Source organism: Corvus moneduloides, chromosome 10 (genome assembly GCF_009650955.1).
Source record: "Corvus moneduloides isolate bCorMon1 chromosome 10, bCorMon1.pri, whole genome shotgun sequence".
NCBI classification, from domain to species: domain Eukaryota; kingdom Metazoa; phylum Chordata; class Aves; order Passeriformes; family Corvidae; genus Corvus; species Corvus moneduloides.
Window position 1 is genome coordinate 12,523,904 of NC_045485.1, and position 26,363 is coordinate 12,550,266.

Consider the following 26,363-nt stretch of genomic DNA (forward strand, 5'->3'; position numbering starts at 1 on the left):
GATACTGCTGTTATGGCACATCAAAATTTTCCATCTTTTCCATCATGCTTAACATTTCCAAATTCCAGAAATGGTCATTTTCTTTCTCCATTTCAGAGCTAAGAACTTCATCACTCTCCCTATTCCCTTTTCCTTGGTGTTTGTCTGTAGAGGGATTCCTTGTGGAACAGGGGCATATGATACCCCTGGAAAAATTGGACAACCCAGGGTTGCCGAGGAAAAACCCCTGAACTGGCCCCTGGCTGCAGGCAAGCCTGGATAACACCGGGCTGCAGGCAGCCCTGAAAGTCCTTGGCAAAGTTATACACCGGTCAGCTCCCCCGTGGATTAAAGGCCGTCTAGAGGGACTGGGCATGAATCTTTGCAAAGTAGATATCAGCTTGTGTAGGTAAACAGTAAAGGGAGAACGATGCTCAAATCGTATTGGTGTTCATGTCGTTACTCTGGCCAGCTCTCCAGCACTTGGGACCCCCCTGAAATTTGTCTTTCCCTCTCTTCCCACCATCTCCACTCTCTATACACATGGCAGTTAACCCCATTGCCACCAGACCAAAAAAAGAGATGTTTTTCCATAAGTGAAGGTCTGAAATTCTGTGCCCCTATATCAGACTAATATTTTTCTTTAATAAATATTTGAAAAATTACAGCCAACTATTGTTAAATACCCAGGCTTTAAATAGTGTTGAATAATGCAGCCAAGAATTGCGTAACAATCCCTCCAAAAAAAGTACCCAGTAGCTCAATGGTTACAGAACGTCACCTCTCAGTTGAATTCTGAGGTATGATGGTTTGTGTGTGCCAAGTAGCTGGTTGATAGAATATAAATGTTGTATAATAAAACATTGCACTTGAAAGAGCCCAGGCACACAGAGTGGAGAAATGGAACTCCTAAGGAAGCATAAAGCTTCACTAGCTGAATGTTTGCCTCTATTTGCTATTTTAAATAAATAACATTAGAATATAAGCACTGAATCCACATAAAAATAACCTTGAAATGGTAAAAGGAGTCTGCAATATTAATGGATTAGAAAAAATTCATCACTAGCATATTTCTGAGTGCTGTGTCAATTTATTTAAACTGTTTTGGTGCCTAAGGTTCTCTAAATCATGGTAACTATTGTAACTTATTTTGATGGCAGCTTTGATTAACATTAAATAAAAGCAAGGGATTTCAAGGTATTTACTAGATTATTCATAGTTAAACATAGCTATAAATATAAAAATTTAAGGAGTGAAAAGGACAGGAATAGGATAAAATGCTCTGGAGATCTTTAGAAGTGTGGAGATCTTTCAAGTGCACATGAAGGCCTAGAGCCTTGTGATATTGAAGCCACAAAGACCCTTTGGAAGAAATGACCAGAAAGTTAATTTTAAGCATAATTTACTGAGTTGGAAAAAGCTCGATGTCCATATTCTGAAAGTACTTTTATAAACCTGAGTCTGAAGTCTGCACATCTGCTCAGCAAAACAGAGGAGAGAACAGAGCTCAAGGAAAAGGGACAAAAAGTTAGCATAAGTCTGAAGGAAAAAATAAAATTTTCTGCAGAATTTTACCTGAGGCTTGTTTTGGTTTGGATTTTATTTTCTTATTAATTACCTCTCTGGTATAAATTTCCCTTTAATTAATTGAAAGAACTATACCAGTGCTGCATACTCAGATGCTTTGCCGGAATCAGCTGTAGCTTGCACTAGGAAAGATGTGGTACAAGTTCCAGTTATTTAACTGATTCTCAACAACAGAAGCAGAAGACCCTTGTAAATACTTGAACTGAAACACATTATCAGATGTGTGTTGCCTCTGAAAAGGCCTCATTGCAGGAGCAGTTTCAAGAAACTTCATTAATATTTAATAAAGATTTTAACTGAGGGACAAGAAAGGAAGATGCTGAGACACTGTGGGTACCTTATTGTGTCACATTTAGTTGTCAATTAATGATGTTCTGCCTGAGGTTGATAACTGATGAATTTACTGTAATTAATAGTAAATATGGAAAGAAGGCATTTCTGAGAGTGGAGAGTGAAAGGTATGTGTGACTTTCAAGCAGTTCATGCAAACATGACATTTGGATCTTTATGCTGACGTCAGAATTGTTTGGCTCAGAAGATACAGAAGTTCAGAGGTTCAGAGCAGTTGTGTTTCTGAGGCTGGTCACTTCTAGCCTTTGAAGAGATCTTCCAAGATGCAGTCTCCTCACCCTTGCATTTCTACCTGTGTTTGGTCCATCACAGTAGTAATACGTTTCAATTTCACTATATCTGGAATGTCAGCCTTTAGGAAATTCAATCTTTTCTGAAGCAATGAATTCAGATTTGTACTGCAAGCAGAAGACTGTTGCCAGATTCTGATGTTGCCAGATTCTGATGCCAGATTCTGATGCCAGATTCTGGCAGGCTCTTTTCTCAGCATCCTGCTGAATGAGCAGTCTGTCAGAGATCAGCTGTCCCACTACTTATGTTTCCTTCAGCAGTTGCTGGACAGTTGGCAACACCTCCTCACGCATCTCTTTGCTCTCTTCTTATCATCATTGCTGAAGTAAGTTAATAATTTTGTCCATGAATATCCTGAAAGAGGAGAAATTTTGAGATATTCTCTGTATCAGGTCCTAAAAACCATAGGGAATTTAACTGAAATGGAAAAAAACCCCAAATACAGTAGCTGTAGCTTGATCCAAAAAGGAGCATTGGCTGTAATATCTCAGCCAGCTTCCTGCTCTCTCTGGTTCACCTCTCCATTCCCAGTAGGCCAAAGCGGCTGTTGGTGTTCTCAGGAAGGCTGCTGAGAAGTTTCATCATGGTCGAGTAGATGGGATCATATGGCATACTTTGCCTTTTAGGACATAGGGTTATTATGGTATCCCAGCATCTAATACTTCTGTCTTTAACTTCCACACCTTGAGCACACTAGAATGATAATGTGTTCTCTGCTCCTTACCAAATCTGCAATAGGAAGTTTAGGTATTGAAACTCCCCTTTTCCAGCATTTGCTTTCAATTCTTATGAGTCTCCTTTAATTTTTAGCTTGGTATCTTAGGCAGTCTCCTGCATAAGCCAAATCTCCATGACCCCAATTACATCATACTTCTTTTAAACTACTCTGTGTTGTATCTAAAAAAACTCTGCTAATTTTTTCCTTCTGCTGCTTCTATTCTTGTAGAAAGAATTGACTTTCTCAGAAATCATGCTTTCTCCTCTCCTCACCATTTCTCCAACTCATTTGCTCCTTGCTGCTGGGAGATTCTGCTTGTTAGTTGCTGTTTTAGGTTTATCCAGGATTACTTTTGCCCAAGATTTAACTCTTGACCATCTATACAGTGTTCCACAGGAAAAAAAGGAATATTCCCCATGTGTTTTGTTTTGCTTTTTTTTTCTTAAAGGAAAAAGTAATCACTTTCTGAAATGTTGACTGTGCATTTCAGTTAAAGTATATACATCTTAGCCAAGTATGCCAGCTTATGGTTTCTTCCATTATTGTTGCTTATTTTTCTCTTAATTTTCTGTCTGAGATAATTTGTCTTTTTTTCATATTATTTGAAATAGACATTGCTTGCATTTTCTTGAAATGAAATCGGCTGTAACGCAGAAAATTCTTCAAACGCTGCTGCCAAGAAATTGAAAAGCACTTAAGTGACTTAGAAAAGAGCTGTTTCCACAACCCAGCACTAGGCGTGGTCTTCCCAGATGGAAGCTGGCATCCTCCTCTGCCAGGGCATTGTGCAAGGATACCAGCGTAGCTCTGACAAGTCATATAGCTGCATACTGTTTGTTTTCATCTCCTAAATCACATGAGCAGTTTTGAACAGTTTTTCATATCTAACTACAAAGCAGGATGTGAAATTTAAACTGTCTGGCAAATACCAGAATGATTAACAGTGCTGCAATAAGATGCATTCAAACTTTAGTAACACAAATCCTTCACCAGAAACAGGGATGCATAACAGGCCACACATTTGAATGTGTCTGTGGCTGCTCAATATTTGCTGGCTTCTAAGTGATGTCAACGAGTTGGATTCTCTCTGGAAAATAGTATTGTTCAAAAGTGTTCATTATCCCTACACCATCATCTCCCTTCACAGTTTGGGAGAAAATGCAACAGGGACAGAGATTGCTGAAATGCCATTTTGAAATGTGCACTTTTGTGTTTGAATTGCAGTCACCAGACTTTCCCAAAGCTGTCAAGGCCCCTCTGTATGATCTGTGCATTGCACAAACAAATGGTGAGAGTGATTATTAAAAACTTTGTAACTGATACAAACAAGAACAACTGGTGAGGAAGTGGAACTACATCTAAATGTCATATATGGGAAGAATAACCAAAAAAGCCTTGGTCTCCTGACTTACAGCATAATGTTTTCTATGCTGCTTCTGTCCTTCCTTCCTCATTTCAGGATGCTCATCTCATAAAGTTCACATTAAGTGTCACAGGAATCTCCAGCAGCTTCAAAACCCACAGCTGCTGGCCCTCAGAGCTTACCTCAGCTCTTTTGCCACATCTCACTCAGGTGTGCTCAGTTGGCCCTCCTGAGCCTCCTGGGTAAGGAGACTTGCAAGACCAGGAGACAGCAAACAGGATTAGTGCAGGAAAGAACATTTGAGATAAGAGCAGTATGAGAGTTTCACAAATACACACTGTGGACAATATAGAAGCTTTATGTCTTGGCACTTGGCAGAATGCAATTCAAAACCTGTGCTGTTTGAGGAAATAAGTGGGACAGAGAAAGCCTGTGGGAATACCAATGGGTTACTTTTTAAATTTTTTGCCCTGTATTCTATGACTTCAAGGGTAAGGGTTTTTCTTACCTTTAAATTGGTACTGAGAATCCTCTGGACAGGAGCAAAAAGTATTCAAGTTAACCAAACAATATAGAGAAAATATTGTTTTTTAGTACAAGGTCGGTAAAAAGAGTAGAAAATGGGCTGAAGTGGAGAAGTCCTGGCTGAATTCTGAAGCAGACTACTGTTGTGTCCTAAATAACCTTCTTTAGGCATTTCAGGTTACCTTTCTGAGTCCTGCCACATGTCTTTGAATGGCTGCCGTGGTAACTGTCATGGCTTCAGGGGGTGCAGCCTGGACAAGGTGTTGAGCACACCTGGAGATTCCTTCAGCAGAGATACATATACACTGTGGTGCCATTTGTGCTGAATTTTTCTAGCAGAGGGACTGACTCGATGGCATACCTTGTGCATTGATGTGTGGAATATCTTGCTGCTGTGGCTTGGCAGGTAACCTAAGAAAATGGCTTTATGATTATTATTTTTTTTAATATTTCTTTTCATTGGGCTCTACAGAGAAAGCAATTGTGCACTATGGTGGCTGTCATCTGGCCTCCCACTTAGAGTTTTTTCATTTTAACAGACAGTAAATGGTCTCTAAACATATTCCATGTACCCTTTCGGGTTCCCTGACCCCCTGTGCTGCACATAGCCATGCATCAGGAGGTAGGACTCTTCCAGAAATATGTACATTTTCCACTGGGAACATGTACAGAGTGGTGGGGATGTGTGGGAAGTGGCAGAGGTCATCCCTCAGCTGTCTGGGAGCAGGCAGTCAGGCTGGAGGACTGAAACAGTGGTGCAGGGACACCAAACTGAACCTGTGCCCATATCCTTCTCCTCCTCTCTGAAGCTTCCTCCTGTAACATCCAGCACAGCAGCTGTAGTGTTAAACAGTCTCCTCCAATTTGTGTCAAAACTCCTAACTCTTATTTGGTTAGTTTTGTGTGTGAAGCCCTCATAGCACTTGAAATGAAGCAGTTGTAGGGAGAAAAAAAATTAGTAGAAAAAATAAACATTAACAAAGATGTTACCAAAAAGAAGTGTGATATTAAATTTCATTGCAATTCTATGTGGTGGAGATAATTTGAAAGGGTTCAAATAAGTAGATTTAGCTGAAAAAACCAATAAATTTTTGGTATTGTTTTAAAATATTGAGCTCGGTAACACCTTAGAATTTTTTTGCAGCTTATAGAAAGTGAACAAAATAAATCAGACTGCACTTTAGAAACTTAAAGAATGCAGCATTGTCAGAATAAAACCCAAAGCAGTTTCATAGGGGTTAGTGAGGTTGGATTAATGTCTTTCAGATTCATGGAATTTGAGGACAGATTGTGTCAGGGATCAGAACACCCAAAATAACTAAGGGACTGCTGCAAAGTCTGGCTTAGGAGAAACAAGACTGTTGAAAGTAGGAGAGCACAGACGTCTTGGCAGGAAGATGATATAATGACTCAGTGGACTTAGTTTGCAAAACAAAGAATTGGAATTGCTTGGTATTCTGGGAAAGAAAAAAGGACTGAAAAATACAGAGAGTGATTCTGAATATTCTGAATAAAATCCAAAATGCAAATAATGCAGCAGAATGCTGTCATGATCCGCTAATGCAAGCGGGGGTCGTGATGGTTCGTTTATCGATCTCAGAGTGTAAAAGGACTTTATTAAGTCCATGCGCCTTTATTAAGTGCCCACAACACTTTAATGCAATAGAAGAGAGTAAGAGAGAGAGAGAAAAAAACGAAGTAGAGAGGGGGAAAAAGAGGGGGCAATAGCTACCAACAGATGAGACGAAGTCCTCGTGGTCTTCTGCCAATAGATTCGTCTTCTTTCCGTGGGGAGATCTCGGACTCGGTTATTTCAGAAAGTCCCTTTATAGCCCTTTTCAGAAACGAGGAGCAACTGGCCAAGAGGTCGGGAAATCTACAGCCATTGTTATGGGGCCCGTTGCTTTGGGAAGCAGGTACAGGACAGACGTACAGGACAGGTGTACAGGAGAGGTGTACAGGACAGGTCATTCCTTTCCGCTTCAGCGCAGTCCTTCCCGCCTGGGCAGCAAGAACGGCACAGTCCATTGGGACCTGCACTAATTTTCCTCAGGAATGCGTACCAGTTCCCAGTGGGCACACCCGCAGGCAGCACTTGGCAGACATCCCACCTCAGCCAGGCCAGGACTGCTGTGTTCAGTCTCTGTCCTCGGCGATGATCGTGAGGCAGATGAGGGATCCTCGGACCGTCTCTTACAAATGCTCAGCCCTAAACAGTGCCTCGCCTTTACAGAAAGGTGCAATGCTTGCGTTAAGCAAAAGCATTGCACAATGACAAATGACAAATACAAGTACTTACACATGTGCTTGTACGTATTTGTCACACTGCAGATTGAAGGAGAAGGTGACTGCAGAGCAAGGAGAACCAAAGGATAAAAGATTTCTCTACACAATTTTTTTAGGAAATGGCTGCATCTCCTGTTTGAAACATTTACCTGAACATAAATAGTCTTTTGCTGCTTTGTTTGTAACAAGCTCGCGAGACAGTGACCAAATTGCAAATCACTCATTCCACTTCCAGCTTCCTCTCCTCTAATGCTCAGTAGTGTAAATGTTGCTGTATTAAAAGTGCACCTTGTTACATACTCAGTTGTGCCCAGTGAAGCTCACACAGCTGTGGACTCTGACTTCTGGCAACTGTGGATACACAACAGCAGTGGTACTCTAGTGTAAGTAATGGTCTTTTTTATCTGCAAAATTTAGTTTCTGGTCCTTCAAAATGAAGGAAAATTAACATTCAGGAAAAGACTGCAAGTTTGAAAAGTGAGTGGAAAAAGTGAGTGGGACTAGCAAAGCTTTGTTTAGTTTAACACAATAAAAAAAGGAGAGATTAAATAGGACATATTTACTCCTCTTAATGGGATTTAACTAAATCCCCTTTATTTATTTAAAATTAATGTAATTAAACTGAATGTAAAGGGATAAGGGTGAACAGGAGGAACACCAAGAAGGAGAAACTGTTTAAGAGAAAAGACAAAGTCTGACCCAGGTAAAGCTCTGTATAACTTATTGATGAATAAATATATATCTCATACTGGAAATTATAGGAATCAATCAGTTCTGGACAGGTTCAGTAACAGTAACAGTGTGGTTAAATCCGTGAGTCTGATCTCAAGACAGACTGTATCAATTGTGTCGGCTCTAAATCAGGATCTTAGGACATTCAGTACTGGGAAGGTTTGGAATCAAAGCACTGTCCAAATTCTACAGTCCTGTACCTCCAGGTTACCTGATTAAGCTGAAACATGAAGTCTGGGTAGGTCAGTCCCCAAGGCAGGGAGGTTGTGTTGGTGTTGCCCCCAAAAAGTACCTGTTTCATTTACCATTTATTCTTTGTCTCTTGTGAGTGATTGTTCTATAGACCCTTCAGTGAATTACTGTGCAACAGATTACAAAATATTATTGTGACTCTTGCTTTGTTTGAGGCTTTTCAATCTAGAAGTTTTACTTTTTTTTTTTTTGGTTGTTATATAAATAGAGCAGAAAAATATTTGTATTTTTGGTAGTTGCCTTGTTTAGGGCTGAGGTTCTTCTGAAGGATCAGTCTCATGCTGGAGCGAGACAAAGTCTTCTTCAGTGTCTTGCATTTAAAATGAGATTCTAACATCCCAGAAAATATTGTTCTATGCACACAGTTTCATGTGATTCATGAAGGTACCACTGAGGATTCATTTTGTATTATTTTGGAGATATTTTTCATTGCTGGCAAAGAGGTGAACATTTCTCTGTATGTAAAATAGAAACCCAATATGCCTGTTGAAAACTAATCATGAAAAATGTCAGGGGAAATTTTTTAAACTACAGCTTTTTTTTGCAATCAGGTAAAACAGCATGCATTTGGATCTGGATATTATTTTCTGTGGAGGATGAGAACAACAATTTGCTGTTTTTCTAGATCTACCTTTTCATTATGCAGTTGTACTGTAATACAAAGAACATTAAATGGTAATTCCTCATGGTTTGATAATAAGAATTAAATAAAATTATTAAATAATGTATGAAAACACATAACAAAAATACTTTGAATAATATTTCATGAAAGAGAAAGATTTTAACTTTTTCCATGAATCTGGGCACATGCTATTGATTTATAACTCCTGAAGGAAAAACAATCAGGTCAACCAATATTGCATCATTGCCAAGCTATTTAATGGAACTTTCATTCCAGACCATGCTTTGACAGGTCTCATACTCCTAAGAAAAATCCCATTATTATCAAGTCATTATTAGTTTTCATTGAAGGCACAAGGTCAGGTCACAAACCTTCTTTTCAAAGACGACTCTGTGACTATTGCTTTTGCTTCCAGAGATAAATAAGGAAATGATGGATGAAGCTTACTTACCACAGTTAAATTATCAGTAGGAAATTCATTGGCTGGTCCACCAGGGGAAAGAAATTTCATAAATTCAATAAACCACCAGCAGTATAATGTGTAGATATACATGGGAGATGCAAAAACCCAGAGATGGACCAAGCTGATTAGAAAGACAGCAACACATTAAAATGGAAGACTGGTAAACTCTGGAGGAGGATGTTTGATGTGGATAAGCTTCATGCTGTGCCTCTCTGCTGGTAGCAAAAATAGCTGGAAATTTTTATAGGGACAGCCTTGTAGATGGTGCAAATGGCTGGCACAGAAGGCGGAGGAGAGAAGCCAAATACTTTTCAATTTGTTTCTACCAAGCCTTTGTGACTTTATTCTCTGTCAGTAATAATGAACAAAGGTTTTTCCAAACAATGTTAAAAACTTTGGGAAAGAAATGCCTTTATTTAGCATGGATTATTTCTCAGCAATTTTTTGATACTTCTGAGCATAGCAAGCAAGTAATTCCTTACTTGTCTATCAGTTCCACTGATTTTATTACAATTCTGCAGATACCTCAGTACAACAAATATGTAAGACTATATTTAAAATTAAAAAGTTGCTGAATGGTGTGTAGTATGAGGTATTAGTCTGTTTAACAACAGACTCTGACACTCAGAACCACTTTGTAACATTACCAACAAGTCCAGCCTGTGGAAAGCAAAGAAATTTTATCTGTTACACTGAGCACAAAAATTAAGATTTGGTCTTTCTTAGGACTAGGAACTTTAAACAATTGCTTCATTACATTTTGTCTGCTTCATTACTGATAATTTCCTCTACATCCACTATAACTTGTGACCATTTGTGAAAGATCTAAATGCTTTTTGTACATGTAAAGCTTTTTTTTTCCCCTCACAGTCAAATAAAGCTTCTATCTTCTGTCTCAATTCACTATTTTATGAACACTCAAGGAGGGGAGAAACTGATGATAGAAACAAAGAGTGTTTTATAAAGTGAAGAAATGGGAGTTTTTCTGTGATATTTTTGACTCAAGCATTGGTCATGTTGCATCTCTCTGCTGCACTAATTGGTATTCTATTTCTGTTTGAAGTAGTGCTGAATCAGGGCTGCTTATACATGACTTTTTAGGCTTCCTGTGGATTTACTATAATATCTTACTCATGGAAGTTGTCCTCATTGACGTTACCAAAGTAATGCATGTAGATCCCATCACAAACGGAGAGCCTATTGTGCAAACACCTCTGTGTTTGTTCAGACACGCTGCTCATACGCACTGTAAGACCTGTCTGTAAAGCATCACTGATGTGTAGTGTGACTAGGAAATACTGTATACAACAGGAAACAGCACAACTCCAATGCACATCTTGTTCATCCTTGTTCAGGGAATGTCACCTCTTGGGAGAATGTACCCATTGGTAAAACTTACAACATAATTGCCAATTACACATGGATCCAATATTTGCTGAAATAATTAAATAAGAAAATTGGACTCTGTGAATTTGCTATGAATTTATACGCTGTTTTCCATGCTGTTCATTTCATTGTGTGCCACTGCAAGACACAGGTACTTAATGTTTTACAGAAGGCTGGCCGTGGTCGTTCTTCGCAGTCTCGCTTAGGATCAAACCCTTCACACACTAACTCTGGTCCTGGCACAAGGGGAAGGGACCCAGTAGCTCCAACAATCTCCTGCTGGAGTCTGAGCCCTCTGACAGAGGAGGGACAAAAGCCAGCTCCAGCTGCACTCCTGAGTGTTGTTTACAGGAACTTGCTTTCCCTGCTCCACTCTGTTTTCTGTTGGGAGGACAAATGGTATTCCTGTTTTATTTAGAGACTGAATGACACAATGTACTTGCTTAGGTTCAACAGCTACTAGACATTAAATAGGTTGGTTTGCTTACACCCAAGGGGGACCAATAATTGCCGTGGGGCAATTCTGAGCTGTCACTTGGTAGGCAACACTCCCCTCCCCCTTAATCCAAAAGTATTAGTGAATGGGAAGGAATGAAAGAATTGGAAGATTATTTCTCTTAGTCCAGCATGTAAAGTAACATGTTTTATGATTAAAATAATTTATTTTTAAAATAACTCATTAAAAATTATGGTATAAAAAAAGTTTGAATCTAGAGTTAGATAAAAATGAGGAAATATTTAGGTGCACACTGAAAGAGAAGCCTTACCATGGGACAATTTCTTGCCTGCAATTCCATTTCACAACCTGTGGATGCTTGGAAGGGAGCTCAGCATTTGTACTGTACAACATATCTGGTACTTGAAGCACAAAACACAGTGTGCTTTCTTGCTTTCTGAACACATGATTTTGGCCTGAATCCAAAGAGGCATCTTGAGATTTTTTTTTGATGACCAGCAGACAAGATGTCATTTGGTGACTGTGTCATGTTATCTGGGCTTTAAATTGACACTTCTCTAGAGTAATGCAAGAAACATTTGTTTGTGGTTTCTTCTTTCTATTTTTCTGCCAAAATACAGATATGTTTTATTTTGGGAATCCAGATTTCTGTTTTGTACAAGTGTATTTTCAACATAAAATAAGAACAAGGTAAACATTGAAAATTATTACCAAAACCCTGTTAATTAGAGATCCTTCCAAGGACTGTGTTTGTTTTATTCATAAAATAAATAACTGGAGAGTACACAAATTTTAAAATGTCAATGTGAAGGTGCATTTTATTAAATATAAAAAAAATAAATATATATTGTAAAGAAAATAATTAGAAAGGTTGGAATACAAGTGGAAGATGAGGAAAGAGAAACAAAAAACAAAGTAATCTTTGTTCCAGTGCTGCCTTTTCAGTGCTCTGTACTGATGGTTTCACTGTCAAGCTTTTGTGTGAAAAACTAGAGGACAATAAATTCCCAGGCAGTGCTCAACAGCAAAGAACATGACACAGCTCTTTTGTGAACTTCAAACAACTGGTGCTGCTGGAGCACACAGTTCAGAGAGCTCCTCTGTTGCTTGACTGATGCAAGATCTCTCGAACTGTACAAATACAGAAAGAATTTTGTGTGTGCAGAGCTTCAGACGAGAGCTGCTGCTGAAATGTTAGCAGTCAGTCTGAGGCCTCTTTGAAAATACAATCCAGAGGAATTTTAAACATGGACAAATACATTATGATTATCGTCCTAGAAATCAGCATGTCAGGAGGAGGGATGGGATGTGGAGGGGCAAGAGTGAGTGTAGTTAGTTCCTTGTTCACAGGAACAGCCCTGTGGCACTCACTGGCACTGTGGGCACTCGGGCTGAGGGCACAGCACTTGGATGCCAACATCCAAAGTTACCCCAGAGTCTTCCTGGCCATAGAGTTTAGGGGATCATAAAGGCCTTATGTAGCAATATGTCTGTTCCTCTCAGATCTGCATCTAAGTGGATGCAGAAGTGTTAAAAAAAGGTGTTTTATTGCTTTTCGTGATAGGCACCTAAAATGTTCTTCCTCTCTCTCTCTTTTTTTTCTCTTTAGATTTGTTTCATTGAAAACAAATAGTCTGAATTAATTATTGTAGATTAGAACATAAGAGAATTCTATTCCTTTTCATTTAATATGGAAGACACCAGAGTGGTAACAATATCTACAGACTTGTTAGTGGTTCATTTTCTTCCTCTTCCTATTTGGGTTGTAACTGCCCAGAAGAGATTCCACTGAGAACCTTTTTTACTGCTGTCATTCTCACACTCTCAAGAAAATACATATTTATTGCTCTTTGCATGAAATACCCTGCACATAAAAGCCAGTAGCTAAGATCGTATTTATTTGAGGAGATTAAGATTTCATTTTCTGGAGTCATTTTTTGTGTGTCAACAATGAAAGTATTTAAAAGTTCTCCACTCATACTAGTTTGGTTTTATTATTGTTATTGCAGTAGGATTGGTTCTATTCATAATTTTAAAAAGTAAAATGTTTGTAACATGCAGGAATTTATTTTGGTTCCATTACTTGTTCTTGTAAACCATACTGCCACAGAAAACATGGAATCACTGAGGGTAAATTGCATAAAAAAATCAGGTAGATATGGCAAAAGGCTGGTGCTAAAGAAACATTTTCTTTTTTGCAAGAAAGGTGAGTTGCTACCATTTCAATAAAGCCGGATGTCATAAAATGAGAGCAGAAGGTAACTATAACAATGGAAGTTTCCCTAATAATTCCAGTTTAATATGTGTCTTTCAGTTGCTTTTGAATTGTAAAATTTCAGATTGAAATTGAGCTTGTTCCCACTCACAGTATTGTTTTGAGTAGTCCAAACTGGTGTTTAAGCTTCAACAAATGATTCCATATTTTTTAGATCTGTTAGGGGAGAGAATGGCTGTTTGACCATTACAGTTTCTTTGGGGAGTGTGTGGGTTTTTGGTTTTTTTGGTGGGAGTTTTTTGCTTGCTTTTATTTTCTTTTTCCCAGGAATACCATTTACTGTCAAGAGCTTGTGGCAGAAGTTTCCATTAATGCCCATGCTGTAAAGATTATTAGCTGCTTGCTGCTGCAATTTTCAAACACTTCATGTGCCAGAAGCAGGACCCATAATCATAGTGTAGCTGTAGCTTCTATGGACAGGACACAGGAAAAAGCTTGATACTGCCCATCTTGTCTGCCCTGCGAGGTGAAGTTGCACAAATTAATCTTTAGAAGGCTAAGGCTGCAGAGTGATGCTTAGATGGCATCTAAGGCCGCTTGATGATAGACTTGGGGACTTGGTTGGTTTTGTTCCCTGCAGCCACCTCATATCTCAGGTTTGTGTTTTGAAGTCTCTTTGATCTCTCTGTTTTTTGTGGTTGCAGGAGAAGCACTGGCCTTTTACTAGAAGCAGTTTAAGGAGATCTTTTTTGCCACAGAGTTTAGGTACAGTGACTAAGCATGGAATGCAAATTTTTGTTCTGCTCTGTTGAATTTGGGAAACTTTATTAGCTTTCTCTTCAAAATATAATACAGGCTTACTGATGGTAGACCTGTTTGTTTATCCTCAGCTTTGCAAAATGCCCTAAGGCTCTTCTCTAGCTGTGGTGTTTGCTGTCCTTTGAAGTCTCAGCTATTGAGGATTTTACTTTTGAAAAGTAGCCACTTCTCTGAATATGCTCAAGTTACTCACTAGTGTTTTCACTGTGCCATAGGTAAATCAATTCCATGAAATTCCTATTCCCAAAGATATGATTTCAGTGGGAGCATCTCTCTTAGTGTTGTTTTCTTATAGGAGAAAAAAATAGCTGCGCCATTAGAGTCACATTGCGTCTTCAGGGCTTCAGGGAGGGGAGCCCAATATCACTGCAAAGCTCCACAGAGATCCTTTCTTTCTTTAACAGCATAAATACCATGGATTTTGCTATTGAAAAGAAACTACTTTTATGAATATATTTTAGTTACTGTTAATAGTGTTTTCATTGTGTCAAAAGTGTATTGAATTTCTTCCAATAAAGCTCTATCTCCTGAGACACAGTTTCAGTGGGAGCATCTCTTACTGTCACTTCCATTGAGATCATGATTGCTTGGAAGGCAAAAAATAGTGACTGTGTCATTAAAGTTATACTGTATCAGTAGGACTTAGAAAGACTACAAAGTCAATGAAAAATGTCATGCACTTTTTCAGTCTTTATCTTTTGGTTTTAAGAGCAAAAAAATTAAAGCTATATTTGAAGGGTGAGTGTAATATTTTTGAATCATTTTAGTCCCTTCAGTTCTGGTCTCAGTGTCAAAATCAAGAGGAACTGTGTTCGAACACTGAGGCCCATGTACACATTTGGAAGCAAAGATGTAAATTAAACAAAATCTTCTTTTGTCTTGTCAGTCACCATCAAAGATGAGGTTATTGTCAGGGCTCAGATGCAACCATAAATCTTGCAAGTCAAGCCAGGAAGCAGCTGAGCCCATGAGAATTTGTAAAAATCCTGTCCTTGACTTTGCTGGGTTTTGTGTTGGCCTCAAGACTGGAATGCAGAAGCTGTGGCACAGGGGACATGTGGGCCTTGTGGCACAAAGGACTCTTCCAGCAACGTGTGCTTCTGAGTATGGTGGGCAGGGCTGTGTCTGCCACTGCTCTGGAGAGGAAAGTAAGGGTTTATTGGGCTCCGAGACGTGTCTGAGGAAAGAAGAGTCTTGTTACCCACCACTGGCCCATGCAGACAAAATGCACATCTCTTTGTACTAAGCCAATGACTGCTCAACCAAGGCCCCAATTCTATAAATTATTTGAGAACTTTTTATAGTACTGAGATACAAATGTGCCCTTTTTTTAATATCTGATTTCTTTTGTTGCAGGTACTTAATCAACACAAGCCTGTTGCTTTTTCTGACATATTTTTGGACTTTATGGTGAATGTGCTATTTGTTATGTGAGGTGAGCTGAGAAAAAACGTAATTTGTCTTCTTAAATTATATGGATCTACTTGTTATTCTATTCTTAAGAGCATATGAAATAGCACTACCAGCAGAGACTCTGACAATAACTTCAGCTGCACACTTCTTCTCTCTTCTGCTCACGTCTCATTAGTGATATTGTTCTAATAAAAATAATTAACTTGTACATCTTCACAGATGAGCCAAACAGCCCCAAGTGAAAACAAATTTCAATAATTTACACTTCTACACTTTCTGTGATTTAAATCTGGAGCATGGTGATCTCTGGCTAAGAAAATTTTAGATCTAGGCATGTAAAATAAGTTATTTTAGTGGTTGGAATTAGCAAATACCACATACTGTTGTCTTTTTTAATTTTCTACCTCATTAACATCTGCAAATGAGTATGTGAGGTTGAGCCTACAGAAGTCATACTCTTTTGTCATTAAATGTATATGCTGCTAGCAATAACTGGATCTCATAATGCTGTTTTGCAGATATATGTGTATTTACCCCCAAAATACAGCAATATGGACAACTTAGAATTGTGTAATCAATACTCATATCCTGAATTTGTGGGGCAGTTATAGATAACCTTTCCAACTCAGTGGCATCTTTCCATACAGCTCCAAGCTGTAAGATGTTTCTAATAAATAAAATTTAGTTAAAAAAATTAAAATCACTCAAGCACAGAATTTTCTTACTCCAAACTGATAATGATCAAATCTCAAGAGAATATTCTTGGGCCAAGCTCCTCTGTTAAGCTTTATATCAGCTGTCACTGATAGGTAGTTTTTCAAAAATGTTCTCCCAAATGGTGTAGTTTGAAAGTGAACCAGTTTCCTTTGCAGTTCTGCTTACAAAATGCTCAGTCAGTTTTGTTCATACAGAAAAAAAAATGAGGTATCATCCCTTAATTAATCCAAGTGCCAACTCTGTATAGTCTCTATAATAATATCTCACCATGTATGGACTATAATCATATCCCAATCATTGAATGGAACACATGCAGTCATTATATAGGGACTGAAACTTTAACCTTGGGCTCCAAACCACCATTAGATATCATTTGAACTATTGCAAAGTTCTGTTCTCATGGAAGTGTAAAAGGGCCATTTCTCAAAGCATAGAAATTGATAGACACAGTTTAAATTGAATTCAGCCCTTCTGTTAATGTGCCTAAGGGGTCCCTATAGCCATACTCATCCTCACGGGCTGTGAGGAACATATGATGACAAATAAACCGTTATACAAATCCTTAATAGTTTTTATAATGTGACTTTCTTTGTTGTCCTATGATCAATACATTTTTTTTTTTCTCCAAAAGCTTTTCAATGTTAGAACTGGTTTTCAGTTCTCTTAAAACTGCTGTCACCCACATCTCTCCCAAAATCCAAGTCCACTGAAGGAGGATTATACAGCTTGACAAACCAGAAGGAACAACTTGACCTTTGTAGTTTTGACTGTTGTTTCTTAATGCCATCACAAAGCAAAGATAAACAATATCTTATGATCACATATCAGGAAAGACTGAAAATGGCATTGCTCAGGCTTGACATTTTAAGTGGCAGATGGGATAAGAAATAATTTTTCCCATCTTTTCTTGTCAATATTTATTTTAAAGGACTGAAGCTGATAAATATAGTGCATTTTAGTTCCAGAAAATATGAATATCAATATGCTTCTCTGGCCTAATTGCTTGTCTTTGACAAGAACTGGATCATAATTTGACATGAAACCAGACTTTTTTTCCCTATTTTGATATAGTCAGCAAGGCATATTATTACGCTGATAAAAAAAAGTTTCCTCATTGTCAAATGTTCTCTGTGATGTTTTCACAGCACCCACCTGTTTGAGCCGTCTCTCACTGAAGTTAAGCACCCTGCAAACCTGCACCAAATACTTCCTAAGTTAATTGCACTGACCTAGGAACCCCAAACATTTTAAACTTTTATTCAAACATTAACAAAGTCAGCACCAAGCCTGTACATTATGTACCTGACCTATGTGAATATAAAACAGTTAACTGTGCATATATTGTTGTAATTCTAGTGGCTGCATAGACCAATGTCACCACGTATTCCTGCTAATTAAGCTTGCTCTTAGCCTGTGGATTTTCCACAGAGCCTTTCAAAATACAATTAAATTCTTTCCCTGTCAACTCCCAAGTGTCTTCCAGTGGGTTTTGGGAATGATTTACATTTTTAAATGTTCTGGATGTAAAGCCTCTACCAAATACCCTTTGTTGTTAGTTAAACAGCATCTCTGGAGGACCAAAACAAAACACTAGAAAAGGTGTATGGATTTTGCTTGCGCTAAAGATCATCTGAAGCTGGGGACATATGCAACCCTTATAAATATAGAGGTACTAAAAATGAAAGGCATTTAGTAAATTTAATAAAACCTCTCACTAGGAGAATTAAGCCCAACTGAAAATCCCACAACTTCTATCTGTCTTTTACCTGGTGACACCCTGGAGCGCCTGTACAACTTGGAAAATTGCACCAATGAGAGGGTTTGATTTAGACACATGAACATCTTGTATCAGTAATAGCTACAAGAATAGAATTGTAATTGATGTATAATTTATCTAAAGCTTGCCTTCAGTCATGCTTTGCTAGAAACTTTTTACTTCGGTCCTTATTTTCTACCAGTAATTTCATGGAGAATAAATATATGAAACAACGTGTATAGGGACCATTAGAGTGTTAAGTTTGACAGAGCTATAATTGAAACTGTTTGGAAGCCTTCAGGGAAAGCTGAATGGAATCTTTAATACGTTTCCATACTGTTCTTTTTTTTTCTTTTATCTCTATGGATACGGACTGCTTCAGGTTAAAGGGATTATAAATGTTATAGTAAGTTACTTAGGAATAATGTGAAATAAATTTGATATCACTGTTTGTGATAGACTGCAAGTAAAATTATCTAATTACTTAATTATCAAGGCATTTCTTCTAAGTTGTATTCAATTGCCATTTTTGTCTCCCAGTTAATGTTTTAGCGTCATGTAAGATCATAAATGTGTGACTCAGGTAACTATCATGCTACATGCTAATTTCTTCTTAGCCTATAAATTGTTGCTCCCACAATGCATTTCCTTTATTAAGACTATGAAATCTCTTTGTTGCTTTTAAATTAATTTTTAAAAGTGTATTTTCTTTACAATCCACTTTCTCTCTTAGTAGTTATATGTCCAGCCTATTCTATCCTAATGGGTGAATAAAATACTTGAAGGAATTTTTTCTGAAATCTTCGTAAAGGTTAGAATTTTTAGAGGATAAAATCAGGTGTGTTATGTTGGGGCACTGAATACAATGTTTGCTGGTCATTTTCTTTGCAAGCATTTCCCTTGAATTCAGGCCTGCCTCTGACAGGGGTTGTTCTCAGGCAGATCCTTATGCTGAAGGCAGAGTCTTCTGATGTGAAATTTTGTGAGTGCACCTCTCTCCACTGCCTCAAACAGCCTTGGGTGGGGGAGATGTAGTGCTGTCTGTAAGCATTTCAGCTGGCTAATCTTGAGAAAAGAAAAGAAGGGGAGGGGGGGAAAAGACTTAATTGCTGCCTGACTTTCATATGGACAAAATATCTGGAGGTGTTTCTGTTAAGGCCTGGCTACTCTTTAGGATGCCATTGGGCATCATAATTTGAACATAGTTTTGAGATTAACGTGTGTGGGTATAAGATAGCTAAAGATGAATATTCTGGAGTAAAGGGCTACTACTAAACAGACAAAACTATATAATCCTTCTCATTTCAGTTTTGTGGAACAAATTTACAGAAAGATGTGAAGGATTGCAAATGTACTCATAAACTAAATAAGAGTAATGAATAAACAGTCTCCCAATACTCCAATTGCCAAGGAACACTTTCATGTCTCCTGAAAAATATATATGCATATCCTAAAACATATACAGACACCATAAAAATATAAAGATATTGTTACCTCAGTCACATAATGAAATGCAATTTCCTCACTCTGTAGAAACAACAAATTAGAGCTTTTTCACTTTCTAAACCAGACATGCTGTCTGTATCTGAAACAGCTTTTCTCTTCTGTATGCTCTCAATGTACAAACATATTAAATTGTAAAAGTCAAACTTGATGTGAGGTTTGGGTGGGGGCCTGTCTGCAAATCCTATTTTCAGTTTGCCAGCAAGCACTTTACCCTGCTCAGTAGCTTGCACCTTTTCAAGCAGAATAACTTAAGGCACTTCTCATACAATCATTAACTGGTTGTTCCTAGTGGGATCTCTTTCCTGAGTACTTGCTAATGTTCGTGATGTGGGTCACAACTCTGCATTGCTATTTTCTCTAATTACCGTCCTTCAGTGTTTTTTTCCCTCAGCTGGAACATTGTGTTCTCCCAGGCACAGTGTATGCAAAAGTTGAGATATCACAAAATGAGAGGAAAAAATAACCTAATTATCTTCATGGTCCAGGAAGGTCCAATTAGCAATTAGAGAAATGTGTTGAAATAAAAATTATACATTGCTTCTTTTGACTCTGTTTCTAAACTGTTAAGTTCACTGCTCAGATTTATCATGGGATTAACTAAGTACTGATAAGAACACTTTTAACACCAAAGCTCTAATGTTTCTGAACACAGATGGTTCGAGGTGTTTGAAACTGCATGAATTTCTGAACTATAGTATCATTGCAGGGTTGTTAATTGTTCATTGAGCCTTGAATGGAAATCTAGTTTAATTCATGCTGCACCATCACTGGAGGTTCAGTTTTCATAAATGAACATGCAGTTGCCATGCTGAGAATGCAAGAAAGTGACCTGATGAGTGACTGAACTGTGAATGTGAAAGCTCTGCTTGGTCCTGCTCCTTGCATTGTGCACACAACAGACCACATGTTACAAAACCTACAAAAAGAATATCACAGTGGTACTGGTTTATTCTGAGATTTCATAATTTATGCTGAATTAAAGAGAGTAGGAATGGCTGGTGCAGAAGGGGAATGGTTTACTGCAGGATGGCTGACTGCAATGATGATACATTTTCCCTGCAAACACCTCCTTCAGCATGAACCACACCTGAATTACAGGGTGGAGTCTGCAAGAAATGATTGAAACTAGGATTGCATTTGAGAGGAAAGTGTATTGGATCCATAGCCAAATGCACGATTTATATTCCAGGGGTTGATGTGGTTATATAATAGTCCTCATTTATCATTTATACCATTATGTTTCTGCTTTGGAAGGTGTCTACATCAATCTTGGGAATCTCTCTCAAGGAAGTCCTAAGGGTAGGTATAGATTCCTACCAGCACGCAGCCTGAGCTTGGAAGACTACATGGTGAAACACTCTTAAAATCTCTGGAGGGAAACTAGAGGAGATCAATGTAAGCACATAGGGAACAAAGAATTTTAATACTTTTTACTCTTATTACTCTGCAGGATCACTTTTTTTTTTTCCCCCAAATGGATTATTGTTTCTGGAATTGGAAGCTTTGAAATGGGTAGCTAACAGTAATATATGCATGTCTTTATTCAGTGGTGGTGGGGTAGGCTGTAATGCAATACCATAATAGAACTTGTTAGCTGCATGATATGAAAGGAACAGAGGATAATACCTCCATTTTTCTGTTTGCCCTAGACTGAAAAAAAAATAGCAAAATAATTGCTCTGCTTGCTATCATATATTATGCTAACTCATTCATCTTGTCCTTCAATTGTTTAGGCATTTCTTTTTGCATCTCTCTGTCTTGTGACATGGGCCACATATAACCTCTTTTTATCTTCTTATTCTAGAAGATGCTTTCTATTTTTAGATTTCATTCTCCATGTATTTATTCTCTAATTTCTCACTGTGAAGACAAACCAATTCTTGACCATGCTTTGCTGCTCAGGTGCACCATGCAAATCAGGCTGGAAGAATAATGACAGGCAAAAGTGCTCCTTGTGCATGAGGCCCGAGTGCTTGGAATCCAAGATTGTGCATTTAGCATCTAAATACAGGAGTGCTCACTAGGGTCTATGAAATGTAATGTCATTACTAAGAAGTATTCAGAAAATTATTTTTAGTAGTTTTGACTTGTAACAAAAATCTAAAAAATTTATCTCCATCTTGGTGCCCCCTGCCTTTTGGACTTCAATGCCCTGTGCAGAGGATACTCTGCACAACAGGCATTGTTGGCTTGTTAGAAGTGTGTCAAGGGAAGAGACAGCCACAACTCCTTCATCCAGGACAAGAAACAGGCCATGCTGGAAAGGAAGGGAATAACCTGAATTGTTCAATAGATAAGACAAAATTAAGGTGGCAAATCAGATTTCTGTTAGGTAGGAGAAAAAAATAACAGTTGGTGAAACAGCACACATTGAATGTGGAAATATGGCATTTCTGCCATGGGTGCTTTTAAAGAGCAAGTGAAATAAGCATCTGTCAGCAATGTTGAAGGAGTTAGGGCAGGGAAATGTTTTTGCCCATCCCTTAAAATCCTCCTCAGTACTAATTTTTCATTGACTTTGTTAAGATTTTACGGGGAGATTTTCAGCCCTGAGGGTATGTACTAGGAAGTCCTGTATTGTTTTTGCTGAGAATTTTTAGACACTTTTTCTCCAAGAGTAAGTGGAAAATGTCACATGGGGAATGTCTGGTCAAGTAAAAGAATGTTGAGAACTACAGTGTTTTAGAGTTGTGCAGTGGGCAAATCTGTAAAGCAGATTCCTGTGGTTACTGCAATCAATGTCAAAAATGTTATTTGCTTAAGGGGTTGGAGACACAAACCTTAACCTACTTAGAAGATACTGGTTAATCAATTTGAATAAAATTCTTCTTCCATGTGTGTTGAACCAAGCAAGAGTTTTCTGTTCGCTTTAGAGGTGACAATCCATCATGCCAGTCTCCCTGCCCCCAACATTCTCTGGCATTCATTTTAATTAATATTAATTAAATTTGCCTAGAGGAACTTATTTTGCTGTCCAGATTTTGCAAAAGATTTTTCTTTCTGCCTGTCTGCCTGCTTTATCACCTCGGTGCATCCATTTACAGAAGATGTAGATGCAATATAAAATATTAATTCATCAATTTGCTGAGGTTAAAACAGTGTCTCCCCCCCTTCCCCGGCAGTCATTTGGACCCTGTAGCACTGCTGGGCAGCCCGGGGGAAAGCTATGCTGCTTCCAAAGGGCTGGCGGAGGGCACGGCGGTGCCTCCGGGCACTGAGCAGAGCCGGGGGCGAGTGAGGCCGGGCTGGAGCCGTCCCTGGGGCTGGCCCCTGGCTGCTGCTCGGTGCTGGGCACCAGGTGCGGGAGCAGAGCGCAGCTGGGAGCTGCTGGGAGCTGCTGGGAGCTGCTGCTCGCCGGCCAGCCCAACACCAGCCCCGGCCCGGCCGCCGCCGGCCCAGAGGCCCGCAGGGCTCCGGGCAGGGCGCAGCTGCCCGAGGGGCGAGGCGGCCCCAGGTGAAAGGGCTGCGGTCCTTTCGCCCGGGGTGGGGCAGGAGCTGATGGACCCCATGGGGCCCGGCTGCCCCAGGTAAAGGAGCTGCGGCGGGGCAGGGCTGTGCGGGAGCTGTGCAGGTGAGCGGGGGCTCGTGGGCAGCTGGAGGGGCTGCGGGTGGGGCCGCTCCCCTGGCCCGTGCCCTGCGCTGCCAGGGACCCCGCGGCTCTCTGGGGGCTGCCCGAGCCTCGCTGGAGGGGTCCGGGAATGCTCCGCTGTCCTCAGCCCTCGCTAGGTATGGGCAGCCTGTGCTCGTGCGGGCAGCCCTGGCAATCCCGGGCTCCTCTGGTCAGATGAATCTCAGTTCATTCCCTTGGCTTTTAAGGGATGTGAGGTCTCATAACATGAAACGTTCTGGGCTGGAAAAATCGAGGTTCATAGCATACGTTCCTAGATGTGCCTCGGTGGTCGTGGTGGGAGTTCTGTGTTGTGTGAAGGGAAAGTATTTATTGTGAAGGAGAGGTTAATGGGGAGTGGGAAATGTTACTGCCCCTCTGTTTTATTTAGGGTTAATCTGTATTTTAGCTAAGAGCACAATAACACGGAGTTCAAGTTTCTAAATTTCTGAATCTCAGTGTGTAGACAGCTGTGAACCTCCAAGTGTTTTTTTCAGGGTTGTGGTTTGAATTCTTGTTTTTCAGAATACATATTGTTATACTTGGGGTATATCTCAAACCATAAGGTTCTTCTGACTTCTTTATCCCACTATTCTGTGTACCAAAGAATGGAATAATGCAGCTTGCAGCACTGTAGAAGATTTATGTAATCTGCTCCCCAAACACAATTTTTCTTGAAACATTGTATGTGTATATATATATATATATATAGATAGTATATAACTCTGTGTCTCACTTTAATTTTTCTCATGTCCTCTCTAGAATCTAGTTGGATTAATAGCTGCCTGTGTTCTTAATCAGTAGAATAAGCAGAAGATCTCTTATATTTTTGATCATTTATCATGCTGTTCTAGATTACCAAATGTGTTCATCTGAAACTTAAGCCTTTTATTTTTTTTCCATTGTGTGCCCAATTGAACATTGCTGTGTTATATTGGAGATACTAATCTGTAGTAAAATCACTGTAATTATGAAAATGTTCTTAATTTCATTGTACTAAGCATATATTGCTGCACAGGTGCACACTGTAAGAAAATCTAAATTGAAGTAATTTCATTTGTGCTCACAAAGCTGAGAAAGATTTACACTCTTTCTATAAATTAAGGATAATTTTAGGCATTTTAAACTCTAGGAAAAATACAGTCTATTGCAAACTACTTAATTGACATTTTAAAATACAATATAGCCTTTAATATTGAAGTATTATGGTTTGTGAGGAAGCCCAAGGCTAATATTTTGGCAGCCAGCTTAATCTTTAGCCTAACAAAACTAAGACAACTGTAAAACTTACATCAGTTACTGGTTGTACAACAAGCTGTTTTTCCAAGCATGTGATTGTATTGTTTACACTGACCTGTTTATCTCAAAACAGTTTTTGGTGAGTAAAAATGTTCTTGAAATTAATGCTTTGAGTGGCCAGTTTGGAAATCCCTGAATAAATCTAACTGCCTTGCAGACAGTGAAAGTGTTATTGATTTGGGGGAGGGCAGGTTTTCTTCTTACCCTCTGTCTTGGCTGAAGGGATCCTCCAGATCCTGAAACACAATCATCTGCCACTGTAAGCAGCTGTTACATCTGGAGCTATCGAGACGTTCCTGTTGCTTGCTCACGTGCACATCTTCCCGTGGCTTCACTGTTCCGATTGCTGAAACCCTCCTCTGCTTCTTTGGTTATTGGTATTCACTTCCAGATTAAGCCTGCCAATCTGGAATCTATTTTTGGCTCTTCTCCCTGGTTGTTGTTCTCTTTTCCATAGATCTTTATGGACAACAGTAATCATCTTGGTTCTGTCTTACTGCATGAAACCATTTAGAAATAGGCCGTTAATACTGATGAGCAGTCACTCTTAATCAGCTGCTACAAACTCCCTTTCCCAGGCAGTGAATGAGTGACCAGCAGCTTGTCTGGCAGTGACTTGAGGATGCATGGGGAGAGAATGAAGCTGACTATTTTATCCCAGGCTAAGATTTCATTTTTTACCTGCAGTTTACTGTGGTTTTTAAGTCTCTCCACACTGTAGCACTTATGGCTTTCTGGTTTTGCTCCCTATAGCCACCTGCCTTTCCTGCTGCTGGCTCCGCGGCTCTGCCACAGGGCCTTGGTTCTTCCCTGTGCCTCTGGCCACACTTGACTGCGGATGGTGCCTGTGGAGTTTCCCAGTGGCTGCCTGGTTTGCAGAGAGGCAGGAGCAGGTGACTCAATGGCTGCTGTCTCTGTTGTTTATGACTCAGGGAACAGGGCCAGCCAAACACTTTGCTTTATCCAGAGAGTGCAGGAGGCCGACGAAGTGGCTCAGTGGAACGCATCCAGCTGAAGAGTTGTGTCATACAAGCCTGGTACAACTCATAGACTTCACACAATCCTCTGAATGTAGTTCTTTCTCAGATTGCAAATTTCTCTCTGCTGGGAATTGCCTGACCAATGGCAGCCAGGAGTTTGCTGCGCACCACTGGGGCTGGAACCCCAAGCACAGTTGTTCCAAAACCTGGTGTACCCACACTTTTAGTTGGAAGCCTTTTTGCTCAGTAGATCTGTTATCCCTTAAGCTATCCACATAAACATTACGTGAACAGTTTGAATAGGAGTAATCTTCTTAAAGTAGTTATCTGTCATGGATGGCAGCTCTCCTTGTATTGTGTGGGTACATGTCTTTTAAATCTTGGTATGATCAGAAGGGAATACTAATTGTATTCAGAAGTCTTACTGATAGCTGTAAGAGCACTTGAAGCTATTTGTCCCACTCTTACTCTAGATAACATGTACCAAGACTGGGAGTATCAATAAATATTGGATTACATTGCAGCATATCATCCTCATAAAACTTTTGTTTTGATGTTGCAACTTTGAAAACTCTTGCCTGCAGTTTTGAAATAGGGGTTTCAGTGGATGGATTGGAAGACTGATATGGGTGAAAGGTCCATGTTTTCCTGCTGCTGTTTGGTAATACCCTAAACTTGTCTGTCTCAGATTAGATTTATTTTTAGCTAGTTTCCTCAGCAATGTTTATTTATATTTTCTTATTAGGTTATTTTTTTGTTGGTGGCTATTCCAAGGTGGACTTTGTGCAGTGTTATTCCTTTTGGAGATTATTAATCATGTTTGGTTATTTAAAAGTGGCTATTGTTAATGTTGTTGCAAGAACTGCATATAAAACAGATCTAAATTTTAACTGATAATGTTTATTTTACTTCGGGTAGTGGGGAACATCCCAGTAAGGTATTTGGAAAAGTATATTTATATCTGTTGAACCATTAAATAAAAGAAGATGTGAACAGGTAAAAACAGCTCAATGAAAACGTAAAGGAATCTGATAAATGC

General features: G+C 39.2%; 1 long non-coding RNA gene across 8 annotated transcripts in view; it reads left to right on the top strand.

Moving 5' to 3' along the window:
- Positions 1 to 26,363, top strand: part of LOC116448550 — a 436,138-nt gene that overhangs the window by 64,627 nt on the left and 345,148 nt on the right. For 6 of the 8 annotated variants that reach the window (XR_004242002.1, XR_004242006.1, XR_004242008.1 and 3 more), the window contains exon 2: positions 15,403 to 15,481. This is a non-coding gene — a long non-coding RNA (uncharacterized LOC116448550). Of the gene's footprint in view, positions 1 to 15,402; positions 15,482 to 22,773; positions 23,010 to 26,363 lie in introns of those variants that run through there. The other 2 variants (XR_004242004.1, XR_004242001.1) reach the window with 2 other exon arrangements.